Here is a 12,093-nt window from a genome sequence, read left to right as displayed (position 1 = left end):
ATTCGCGGGAATTGAGCATTGTTGGCTGGCCATCACCTGTTACAGATTCCTGGCTGCCCTTGAGAATGTAGTGCTGAGCTGACTTCTTGAATCGCTGTAGTCCATGTGCTGTAGGAAGACCCACACTGTCCTTAAGTTTTGAAATTCCAGAATTTTCCATCAGTGGCAGTGAAGGACAGAATACATTTCGGAGGCAGATTGTTGAGAGTTAGTGAGTTTTGAGAAGATTTGTAGCTCAGGTTGAGGTTCTGGATGTGAGATTGCTCGCTGAGCTGGAAGGTTCATTTTCAGACGTTTCGTCACCATACTAGGTAACACCATCAGTGAGCCTCCGGTGAAGCGCTGGTGTTATGTCCCACTTTCTATTTATCTGGTTAGGTTTCCTTGGGTTGGTGATGTCATTTCCTGTGCTGGTGATGTCATTTCCTGTTCCTTTTCTCAGGGGATGGTAGATTGGCTCCAAATCAATGTGTTTGTTGATGGAGTTCCGGTTGGAATGCCATGCTTCTAGGAATTCTCGTGCGTGTCTCTGTTTGGCTTGTCCTAGGATGGATGCGTTGTCCCAATCAAAGTGGTGTCCTTCCTCATCTGTATGTAAGGATACAAGTGATAGTGGGTTGTGTCGTTTTGTGGCTAGTTGATGTTCATGTATCCTGGTGGCTAAAGAAAGCTAGCCACCAGGATACATGAACATCAACTTGCCACAAAACAAAATGACCCACTATCACTCGTATCCTTACATACAGATGAGGAAGGACACCACTTTGATTGGGACAACGCATCCATCCTAGGACAAGCCAAACAGAGAAATGCACGAGAATTCCTAGAAGCATGGCATTCCAACCGGAATTCCATCAACAAACACATTGATTTGGAGCCAATCTACCATCCCCTGAGAAAAAGAACAGGAAATGGCATCACCAATGCAGGAAGTGACATCACCAACCCAAGGACACCTAACCAGATAAATAGAAAGCGGGACATAACACCAGCGCTTCGTCGGAGGCTCACTGATGGTGTTACCTAGTATGGTGACGAAACGTCTGAAAATGAACCTTCCAGCTCAGCGAGCAATCTCATCCCATTGTTGAGAGTCTCGGATTGGTACAGTTGATGGTGTTCCCACGTCTCTGTTGCCCTAGTCCTTCCAGATGGAGGGTTTGGAAGGTGCATATTGAGGCTCTTTAGTTTATTTCTGCATTGCATCTTGTAGGTAGTACATGCTGCTTTGCCTGAGTTTTGATTATGTAGGCAGTGATTACTTTGTGGATGTTCTGCCACGCAAATGGGCTGCTTTATCCTGAATGCTATCAAGATGCTTGAGTGTTATTGGAGTAGCACTCATTCAAAGATGTCGAGAGTATTCCATCACAGTCGTGACTTGAGCCTTCTAGATGGTGGACAGACTTTGTGGAGTTAACAGATGAGCTATTGACTGCAGTATTCCTAGTCTCTGGTCTGCTCTTGCAGACAGTACGTTCATCTGTCAAGTCCACATGAATTTCTGGTTAATGGTCAGCCCGGGATGTTATTCGTTGTGCATTCACTGATTTTAACATCATTGAATGTCAAGGCACGGTTGTTAACCTGAATGTTACTGGAGATTTCTTTGACTGGCATTTGTGTGGTATGCATGTTCGTTGTCAACTGTCAGCCCAAGCCTAGAATTCTTCACATCTTCTTGCATTTGAACATCTTCAGCATCTGCAGAGCCGCACCTCTTTATTTCCCAAAACAAAGTCCGGAATTGGCTATCCTCGCCTTGTCCTCACAGCTTGATGTTTAAAAGCGTTGCGTGGACACAGCATGTGATAGGTTGGGCTTCAACATCTGCCACATTATTTGAAACCAAGTTGATACTAATAGGCTGAAGATTTTCAGCATGTAGGGCTTCGATTTAAAGACAGCACCCAACCAGGAACTTGAACGCCAGACACAAAAACTCACCAGAGGCTCTCCCAACTGAGCTATCCAGGCTCGCTAGCTGCAGCGACACCTGGTGGAAACCAGTCTATTGCATTTATCTGCATTTGTCAGTTTGTATATTTGCGGAGGTTTTGTACTTTCATTGTCACTGCTGTTCCCGAAGTCCACAATGCGTCAACAATTGCATTTCAGATGCTCTGGGGCTGAGGTGACTGAACTCCGATAACCAGATGCGTTCACAGTTGCATTGCATCAGCACGGATTATCCCCCAGCCTGCGCCAAATGCACACTCAACACCTGTTATATGATTTGCACCTCAATTGATTTTAATATCCTGAAGACATCTTGCGTGCAGAACTCCAATTTAAAAGCAACAACCGAACAGTATCTTGAACCCTGGACCCACGAATTGAAAGTCACATTCTCCAGACCAAGCTACCCAGGTAAATGACACCCTAGCCATTCGGCCATTCCTACTAGTAAGCAGAAACGATTGCTTTCATTTATGCCTCGAGGAATTCCCATGCATGACTATGTTTGTGCTACGATAGGTATGTTGTCCCAGTTAAATTGATGGCCTTCATTGTCCGAATGTACTGATATTAACGAAAGCTCATCATGGCGTTTTGCTGCTAGCTGATGGTTGGATATTCTGACGCCTAGTTTCCTTCCTGTTTGTCTGAACTAATGTTTGTGACAGTCGTTGCATCGTGTTTTGTAAACTACGTCAGTTCTGCGTGTTGTGGGAAAGGGGTCATTAATCCTTGCGAGGGTCAGTAGTGGAGTGGCTGTGGGCTTGATTCCGCGTGATCTTAGGAGCTTGGTTGTCAGTTCTGATACGTTCATAGAATCCCTACAGTATGGAAACAGGCCATTCAGCCCAACAAGTACACACCGCCGCTCCAAAGAGCAACCACCCAGACTAATTCCCCCTCCACTTTCCATGCCTAACCCACCCAACGTAAACTTGCCCTGACAGTATCGGCAATTTAGCACGGTCAATCCGCCCACCCTGCGCATCTTTGGGCTGTGGGAGGAAACCGGATCATCTGAAGGAAACTCACGCAGACACGGGAAGAACGTGTAAACTCCACACAGACATTTGCCCGAGGCTGGAATCGAAACCGGGTCCCTGGCGCTGTGAGGCTGCACCATGCTGCTCGGTTGTTGGTGTAGGGCTGTGTGGCGAGGGTTTTAGGGCGTACTGTGTCCTCTTCTTGCTGTTGATTTAGTGTTTAGTCGGCGAGCAAGTCAACAACCTCAGATACAATTGGAAAATTTCAGGAAAGTAGTCATCAATGGCTAATGAGCTGCATAGCTGAAGTGTCTCGGTTCTGTCGTGTAGTGGTGATCACGTCTGGATTACAGGCAGTAGATCCTGGGTTCTAGAGGCACGTGCCTTTTGTGCAATTTATGGATGCAATTAAGAAATTGTGATTAATTACAAGTCGCAATTTAAATGCGCTCAAGAATCCAACGCACAGAGTCGAGAGAAGATTTTGTTTTTAATGCGGTGATATGTTACATAGAGAGTGGTTTTCTTTTCAATTTATTCTTCACTGTTTTTGAGGGTTAAAGGTGATGACGCAGGCCACATTTTGGAGCATTGTATGATGGTCTGGTCTGCACACTATAGGAAAGATCTGCAGGCATTGGAGACCATACAAATGATGTTTATGAGAATGTTGCTTGAAGCAGTGTGCTTTAGCTTTAGGGGGAGGTTGGGTAATCTGGATTGTTTTCAGCAGAGCTTTGGAGGCGAAGAGAAGACGTGATAGAAACGTATACAATCGTGAGGGTTCATAGTCGGAATGTTTTTTTTCTAGAGTGTAGATGTCAATCTATGCCCTCTAGTTTTGGACTATCCTATCTTGGAACGAAAGACCTTGGCAATTTACCCTATCTATACCTGTCATGATGTTATAAACTTCTAGCAAGTCACTCCGTAGCCTCTGACTCTCCGGGAAAAATTCCGCCCCCTCCCCTCCCCCCGCAGCCTATTCAGCATCTCCCTATAGCTCAAACCCTACAGCTCTGGCAAAACTCTGGTAAATATGTTCTGAATCGTTTCAAGTTTCACAACATCTCTCCTAATGCAGAGACACCAGAAAGAAGAGTTAACACAGTTTGAAGCTGAAGGAACACAACAGGCCAGGCAGCATCAGGGGAACACAAACGCTGACGTTTCTGGTCGGGACCCTTCTCCAGAAATTGCTAAAGGAGGGCCTCAACCCGAAGCATCGGCTTTTCCTGCTCCGCTGTTGCTGCCTGGCCTGCTGCGTTCCTCCAACTCCACTCAGTTAGCTTTGACTCCAGCATCGGCAGTTCTTACTATCTCTGAGACCAGAAGAAACTTATATTTACCTTAAATAGCAATTTGCAGTCTATAAAAAGGCAAAATATGTTTGGGCGTTCTTTTCTTATTCCATCCCTCTGATTTCCATGCTTCTTCTTCTCGCAGTCTCTGTACTTGTGAAACACTGAAACGTTATCTTGTTTCTTTTGCGACATGTCAAAAGCTTTATTTTCCTCTTTAATCTTACCTAAATTTTCACGACGATCATGAGTATTAAGATATGACAATGCCATTTTTTTTTCTAGACAGGTCATGTCTGCTTTGTGCACAAAAGTGGTTAGCACTGATTTACCATTTAACAGCCCTGCCCAGTCCACCTCCAACAAATCTCTTCTCAATTTTTTAAAAGCAATTTTTCCTCCAATGATAAATTTCTACGACTCATTTATCTCTGTTCCTTTCCATAATAATGCTTGATCTAAGCAAATTGTTCTCACAATTTCCAATACGGCCTCTCACTGACCCTTTAGCCACTATTTTTCATTCATTCGTGAGACATGGACACTGCTGGCTGAGAAGAATCTGTTGTAGATCCCTGGTTGCCGTTGACAATGTAGTGGCTACCTACTTCAACACTGCGCTTGCTTTGGGAAGACTAATTTTGCCCTTAGATCGGGAATTACAGAACTTTAAACCAACGACAGTGAAAAAAAGGCAGTGTGTTGATTCTTGGAGGGTCGCTAGCAAGTGATGATGTTTCCACAAATACGTTGCTGGAATCGTTCCATATGGAGATTGCTGAGAATTCGGAAGATGCATTTTGAGGATTTTTGTTTTATTTCTGCATGCAGAGTGCACAGTGCTTCACCTGTGTGTTGGTGGCATCGGCAGTGGATCTTTTGTGGATCAGGTGCCAATCAAGATGCTGCTTTGTCCTGGATGCTGAGTGTTTTTGCAGAAGCACCCATCCAGGTGAGTGGATAGTATTCTCTTACACTTGTGACTTTTGCCTTGTAGACGACAGACAGACATTGGGGAGACACGATGTGACCTACTGACTATAGCATTCCAAGCCTCTTATCGGTAGAATGGGTTTATGTGGCAAGTCCATTAGCGTTTCTGGTCCATGCCACGCAGGATGTTGGTCGTTGGGAATTCACTGATTGTAACGCCATTGAACGTAAAGACGTAGTTGATGGATTGCATCTTATTTGGAAATGTTGTTACTCAGATTTCTGTGCTGCAAATGTTACTTGTCATTTCTCGGCGCAAGACCTGAACTGCAGAGATCAATTAACATTAAAAATGGACTGTTTCTGCATCTGTTGACTTGCAAATGGCGCTGACCATGTTCAAGTCATCGGTGAGCATCCCTACTTCTGACCTTATGACAGAGGGATGATCACTGATGAGGCAGATGGGGTGCTTGTGCCTGGTACCCTAGAATGAAGAGTTCCTGCACAGATGTCCAAGAATGAAGATGAATGACCTCCAATAAGCATGGCCACCATCCTATGTGCCAGGTAAGACTCAATACTGCTGACAATTTGCCAACCAATACGCATTGATTCCAGTTTTCCTGGTGCTCCTGGATGGCACAAACTTTACATTTTTTAAAGTCTTGTGCTTCATATGTGAACGACTTCATTTCCAAAAGTTAAATGCAAAGTTGGGTATTCTCACATTGGGCTGGTCACGTATTGCGAAAGGAAGCCTACATGAGGCAACACACAATGGTTTCAACATTTTCACAACCTGTAGGTTTCCGGCAGCGAGAACTCTGATTTAAAAGCAGCAGCCGAACAGGGAATTGAACTTTGGACTCACAAGCTAAATGTTTGAGGCTCCACAGACTGAGCTAACCAGGTCCAAAAGTCAAGACCTGGTGCAGTGTCACCCGGCGGGGAATAGAAGCTATCGCTTTCATTCCATAATGCCTGACTGGACTTCGAACGTTTATGAAAACGTTGTGAAAACCCTGAACTGCACACATTTTAATTCGAATGTGTTGAATCGAAAGAAGAAATTATTCAGGGTTGCAATTTGTTAAACAGAGTGTGGGTTTCTCTTCAACGGGGCATTGAGTTTCAACTTGATGGACGTGTTGCAGCCCATATATGGACCACTGGTATACAATTCCGTCATAGGTCTGCTTCATGTCTCCGGGATCACACTTTATGGTCTGCTTGACACTCATCTATTCCTTTAGCTATACTGTCCAGTCTACTTCTGCCAAATAACTTCTCAGTTTTGTGAACCTTTCCTTCCCTGCGTTATAAGCTTGGACATCTCATTGATCCCTGTAATTTTGCACGTAATAATACCTAACGTAAACAAATGGTTGTCACAACCTCGGACATGTTCGCACGCTGTCACTTTAAATGTCTACACCCTGAAGAATTCCTGCATTGCTGTCCTGGAAATAAAATGAATGCCGTCCAACCACCATGACCAAATTCCTACGTGCCAGGTACGACGCAATGCAGCAGAGAAGATTGCCTCCTCCTACCCATCGATTCCATTACGGCTGGCGATCAGAGATGACACACTGTTATAAACTTTCTAATCCTTTGTTTGTTCTTGTCGATCACTTTCGACAATCTTCATGCCCCAATACTAAATTCAGAATTGGTATCCTCACATTGGGCTTGTCACATATAATTGAAAAGAAACAAGCCGCAGGCAACTTTTGATTGTTTCAATCTCCCGCCCTTTGTATAGGTTGAATCCGAGTCGATTTGAAGGCCATGAGGGTCTTGCGCCGATTTAAAAGCAGCCGTAGAAGGGACATGAATCCTGGACAGCGAAATTAAATCTCTGACACTGTACTAACTGAGCGACCAGGGCCCGCCGAGCGTGGCAGCCACAGCCACGCTCGGTGGTGAACGGGAGAAATTGATCTCATTTCCATTATGCACAACTGGATTTCTAGCATTTTCCTTCTTGTGATATCCCCGACCTCCACAATTCATTCACAATTGCATGAAACTGGCAAACACTCGTCTCCCATTCTGCGCAAAGTACCCAATCGCTCACGTTCTTTGTTTTGTGAGCGATAATGTTAAATGTTTACCTTCCTGAAAGCGACCAAATCAACAGTTTCATCTCAACACTCATGGCATGTCCACCCCGAAGTGCAAACAGTAAGATGTCGACAAATCCCTGGTGAAACTGAACAGCTCCGACAGCATCTCTGCAGAGCGTGCAAAGACAGCCCTGGGAGTCCACGGGGCCTTCTTCGGAATCCAGTTTGTTGAGAACACCAAGTCCTAGTTTCTGAAATCCGTCGTACAAATTCGTACAATCGGAGCGCAATTTGTAGCCTGCTAAACAGTGATTTATCTATTAGTAATCCTGTCCAGTCCGCTTCGGCCAAATCATTTCTCAGTTTTGGGAAAATTTCCTCCCCCGAGTTATAAGCTTCGACGTCTCAATTATCCTCGCAATTTTTTGCGCAATAATACCTAACCTAATCAAATGGTTGTCAACTTCACCGATATGGTCACTCACTGGCACTGCACCGACTTAATTTTATTCACTTGCGGGATTTAGACTTTGCCAACGGGCCATCACCTGGTCCAGATTCCTAAATGCCCTTGAGAAGGTCGGGCCGAGCTCCCTTCTTGCAAAGCTGTATTCCACGTGCTGTTGCAGGCCCCACAACGCCCTTCCTGAGGGAATTACAGAATTCTGAAAGAGCGGCAGTGAGGGCGGGCAACCTATTTCCGAGGCACGTTCGGGGCTTGCAGCGCCAAGTAATGGCGTTTCCACATACCTGTTGCTCTAATCCTTCCACGCGGAGGTTGCCCATGCTTTGCAAGATGCATTTTGATGATGTTTAGTCTACTTATGCATTGCACCTTTCAGGTGCTACGCCCTGCGTCACCGGACCTTTTGTGTGTAAGCAGCGGATGTTTTCTGAGTGCAGCGCCAGTCAAGGCGTTATCTTTGCCTTGAGTGTCATGAAGCTTCTTGAAGCTGCTTCCATTCAGTGAAGTGGAGAGTATTCATTCAAACTCCCGACTTTTGTCTCGTAGATGATGGGCAGACTTTGGGGAGTCATGAGTCGAGTCTCTTGTCGCAGTGTTCCTAGCTTCTCAACTGCTCAGTGTGATCGTGAGGCAAGTGCATTTGAGTTTCTGATCAATCAGAAGTCCAGGAGGTTGTTCATTGAGCATTCACAGACTATAATGCCTAAGAACACCAAGGAGCGATTGATAGTTTCAGCAAGTGGAACTCTGATTGAAAAAGCAGCGGCCGAACAGGGACTTGAACCCTGATCCCTCAGATTAAAAGTCTGATGCTCCACCGACTGAGCTATCCGGGCCGTAGCAGCCAGCAAAGTGCAGTGACGTTCTGTGGTGAACAGAAGCTATTGCTCTCATTTCTCTTCTGCATTGCTGGGTTACTAACATGTACTTTCTTGTGACAACCCCGACCTCCATAACTCGGTCTCAGTTGCATGACAGTTTCAGCACGCATCCATCTCCACTCCGGCACAAATTACACACTCTCTCACACTCTATGTTTTTTTTGAGCGCAACCATGTTAAATGCTTGCTTCCCGAAAGCTCCCAAATCACCAATTTCACATCAACGTTGTTTGTCATGTTCACTCAAACCCACACACAGCGAATTGTACAGTTATCGCTGGTGAGACGTAACTGCACTGGCCGCATCAGTGGAGAGCAAACACAGGTAGCTCTTGGAGTCCAGTTTGTTGTGAACGCCAAACTGACCGACAGACATCAGAGACCTGGCATTTGCGTGAGACGAATCTTCGTTGCCAGCGGGTGACCCGAGCTTTCAATTGTCCAAAGCTTGTTGTATTGAACATAGATTCCTTCTGCTTCTATCGAATTGCAAATGGTGCTACACATCTTACAATCTTCGGTGAACATCCTCACTTATGACCTGATGATGGTGGGATGTTCACTGATGAGGCAGATGAAGGCGTGCGGGCCTGGGCGTCCACACTGAAGAATACCAACTTCGATGTCCTGGAACTAAAATGAAAGGCCGCCAACAACCATGACCAAATTCCGACGTGCCAGGCACGCATCCATGCAGCAGTGGCATGGCCCACCAGTGCCCACTGACTGCAGTTCGACTGGCGCTCCTAGATGGCACACTGTTTTCAACTTAATTTCGGTTATTTTCGGCTGACTTCATTTACCAAAACTAAATCCAGATCCCGGTGTCCTCGAATTGGGCTTGTGACGGAATTTTAAATCAACCTCCAGCAGGCAACACATTTTGAATCAAGCTCGACGCACGCCATCCACTTGGAATACCAGTCGATTTTCACACCGAGAGGCTTGTGGGCAACGAGAACGCGATTTAAAAGCAGCGCCTGAACAGGGACTTGAACCCTGGAACCTCAGACTAAAATGCGGACAAACCACCACCTGAGCTACCCGGGACACGTGGCCGCAGCGTGCGGCCCGGATTGACAGCGGTGAAGAGAATCGAAACTGTTCACTTCGGTGATGCCTGACTAGATTTCTACCATTTCTTGTGACATCCTCTACCTCCGCAAATCGGTCGCTTTTGTTTGACACCAGAACGCACCCATCTTCCATGCTGCCCAATTTATAAACACTCTCACGTATTTTAAACGTAGCTATGTCAATTGTTTGCTTTCTGAAAGCTACCAACTCAACGCTTTCGACTCAAAGCTGATGCACTGTCCGGCTCAAGGTACACAGAGCAACATGTAGAGAAATCGCTGGTGAAACTCAAAAGCTCCTGAGGCACCTGTCGACAGTGAACACATCGCACTTGGAGTGCAATAAGGCTCCTTGACCTGCAGCAATCATTCCCACCTTCCTATATGCCAGTTATTATTCAATGCTGCATAGAGTTTGCCTCTGATACCTACTGAAGACAGTTTTGCTGGTGCTGCTTGAAACTCTCTGTTACAGACACTCCTTTATTTTTCACATCTTCACTTCCAATTACGAAATCCAGAATTGGCATCCCCACTCTGGGCGCCCTCACGTTCTGCTTGTGTTTACAAAGAATTTGTGGAGACAGCATGTGATTAATTCATTCTCAACACCCGTTATACAGTTTGAAACCAAATTTATTGAAATATTCAGCATGTAGGACTCGTGTTAAAAAGCAGTACCCGAACAGGGATTACAATCAATGTGATATAGTCACTGATAAAATAGCAGAAGGAGTTTGCGCCTGCGTCTCCACGCGAAGGAATTCGAACTTCCAGTCCAAAGAAAGTTGCTGGATGAACTCAGCGGGTCTGGCGGTATCTGTGAAGGCAAAAACAGAGTTAACATTTCGGGTCCTGTGACCTTTCATCAGAACCGATGGGAACTGGGATAACGTCAATTTTTATGCAAAATAAAGTGGAGGGGAATTGGGGTAGAGGGTGAACGATGGAACAGATCCTCAAGAGAGAGAAATGCAGTTGGACAAAGACTCGATGACGATGAGATTGGGAGGGTGAATGGTTGTTAATGGAGACTATTAGTGACAAACAACAAGTGGTGTGGAAAGGCAGACTATGTGCGAACAAGTTCTGGTGAGTGGGCAGGGAGCTGGGGCATGGGAGAGCTAAGGCACTAAAATTTTTAAACTCGTTATTGACCCTGCTGACCCCAAAGGTAGAACAACATGCCATTCTTCCACTTTTCGTTGAGGTTGACTGGAACGAATGCTTCTACTTGGAGGTTGTCCGGGGCTTGGAAGATGCATTTTGATGATGTATAGTCTATTTACGCACTGCAGCTTGTAGATATTACACCCTGCTTCACCTGGCCTTTGGCAGTGTAGGCAGTGAATGATTTGTGAAGAAGGTGCCATTCAAGCGGATGGTTTGGTCTTGAGCACCGCTAAGCTTCTTGAAATTATTTGGAGCTGCACCCATTCAGTGAAGTAGAGAATATTCGTTCAACCTCCCGACTTTTGAGTTGTCGGACAGTCTTTGGGGAATGATGAGCTGAGTCTCCTGTCGCAGAGTTCCTATGTTCTGACCTGCTCAGTGCGTTCACATTGCAAGTCGGTTTGAGTTTCTTATCAAATGTGAACCCAGCAAGTCGTGTTATGCGCTTTCACAGGACAGGAAATGACATCACCAACGCAGGAAATGACATCACCAACCCAAGGGAACCTCAACAGATAAATAGAAAGCGGGACATCACACCAGCGCTTCATCAGAGGCTCACTGATGATGTTACCTAGAATGGTGACTGATTGTCTGGGAACAAACCCTCCAGCTCAGTGAACCAGCTTACATCCGGAACCAAATAAAGACCCACTCTCTTGTGGACCGAGAGGAGGAGAGCGCTGTGTTGGAGGTGAAAGGAGGACATCGGGTTGGCTGTGCGCCCTTGCGACCGGTGGATCTTATTGCTGGATTCGGCCTAACGCTGGTTCAGGGGAGCAGCCAACCTGCAACGATGGCTGCGGCGAGTCCTCGTGCCCCAGGTCAGGGGGTCCGGAACACCATCCGTGTTTCTGTAAAGAAGGTGGATGAAGGTGCACCTGTGGACCGCACCTTCTTCGTGAAGAGGGTCCTGTTGGACTGTTGAGGGTTCGCTGCTGCGGACATTTACTGCCTGCAGGATTTCCCCGGAGGAGGTTTTTACGATGTGACCTTCAGGAGTGCCAAGCTTTGCGAGCGCTTCCTGGAGGTTTTCAAGGAGAAAGGAGGTGAGGGCCCCCTCTCTGTATTGACCGCTGTCCCGCTGTTTGTGATGCCAGCACAGAGAAGCCGTATGGTGACTGTACACATGTACAACCCGCATGTGCCAGCAGCTGATGTCCTGACCTTCCTCGGAAGGTACGTGAAGGTGGGAGGGGACCTAACTGACATCATGGACCCCTTTGGCATCTGGACGAGAAAGAGGCAG

The 12,093-nt window shown here is 46.2% G+C and overlaps 1 non-coding gene across 1 annotated transcript; it reads right to left on the bottom strand.

The window, feature by feature from the left end:
• Positions 1-8,477: 8,477 nt before the first annotated feature.
• trnak-uuu (transfer RNA lysine (anticodon UUU)) lies at positions 8,478-8,551 on the bottom strand. The gene has a single exon. It is a non-coding gene; the product is annotated as a tRNA-Lys (tRNA).
• Positions 8,552-12,093: the final 3,542 nt, after the last annotated feature.

The sequence above is a fragment of the Stegostoma tigrinum genome, chromosome 46, assembly GCF_030684315.1.
Source record: "Stegostoma tigrinum isolate sSteTig4 chromosome 46, sSteTig4.hap1, whole genome shotgun sequence".
In the NCBI taxonomy this organism is placed as follows: Eukaryota; Metazoa; Chordata; class Chondrichthyes; order Orectolobiformes; family Stegostomatidae; genus Stegostoma; species Stegostoma tigrinum.
Note: the sequence above shows the minus strand (reverse complement) of the source record. Positions and strands in the feature narration are given on the sequence as shown.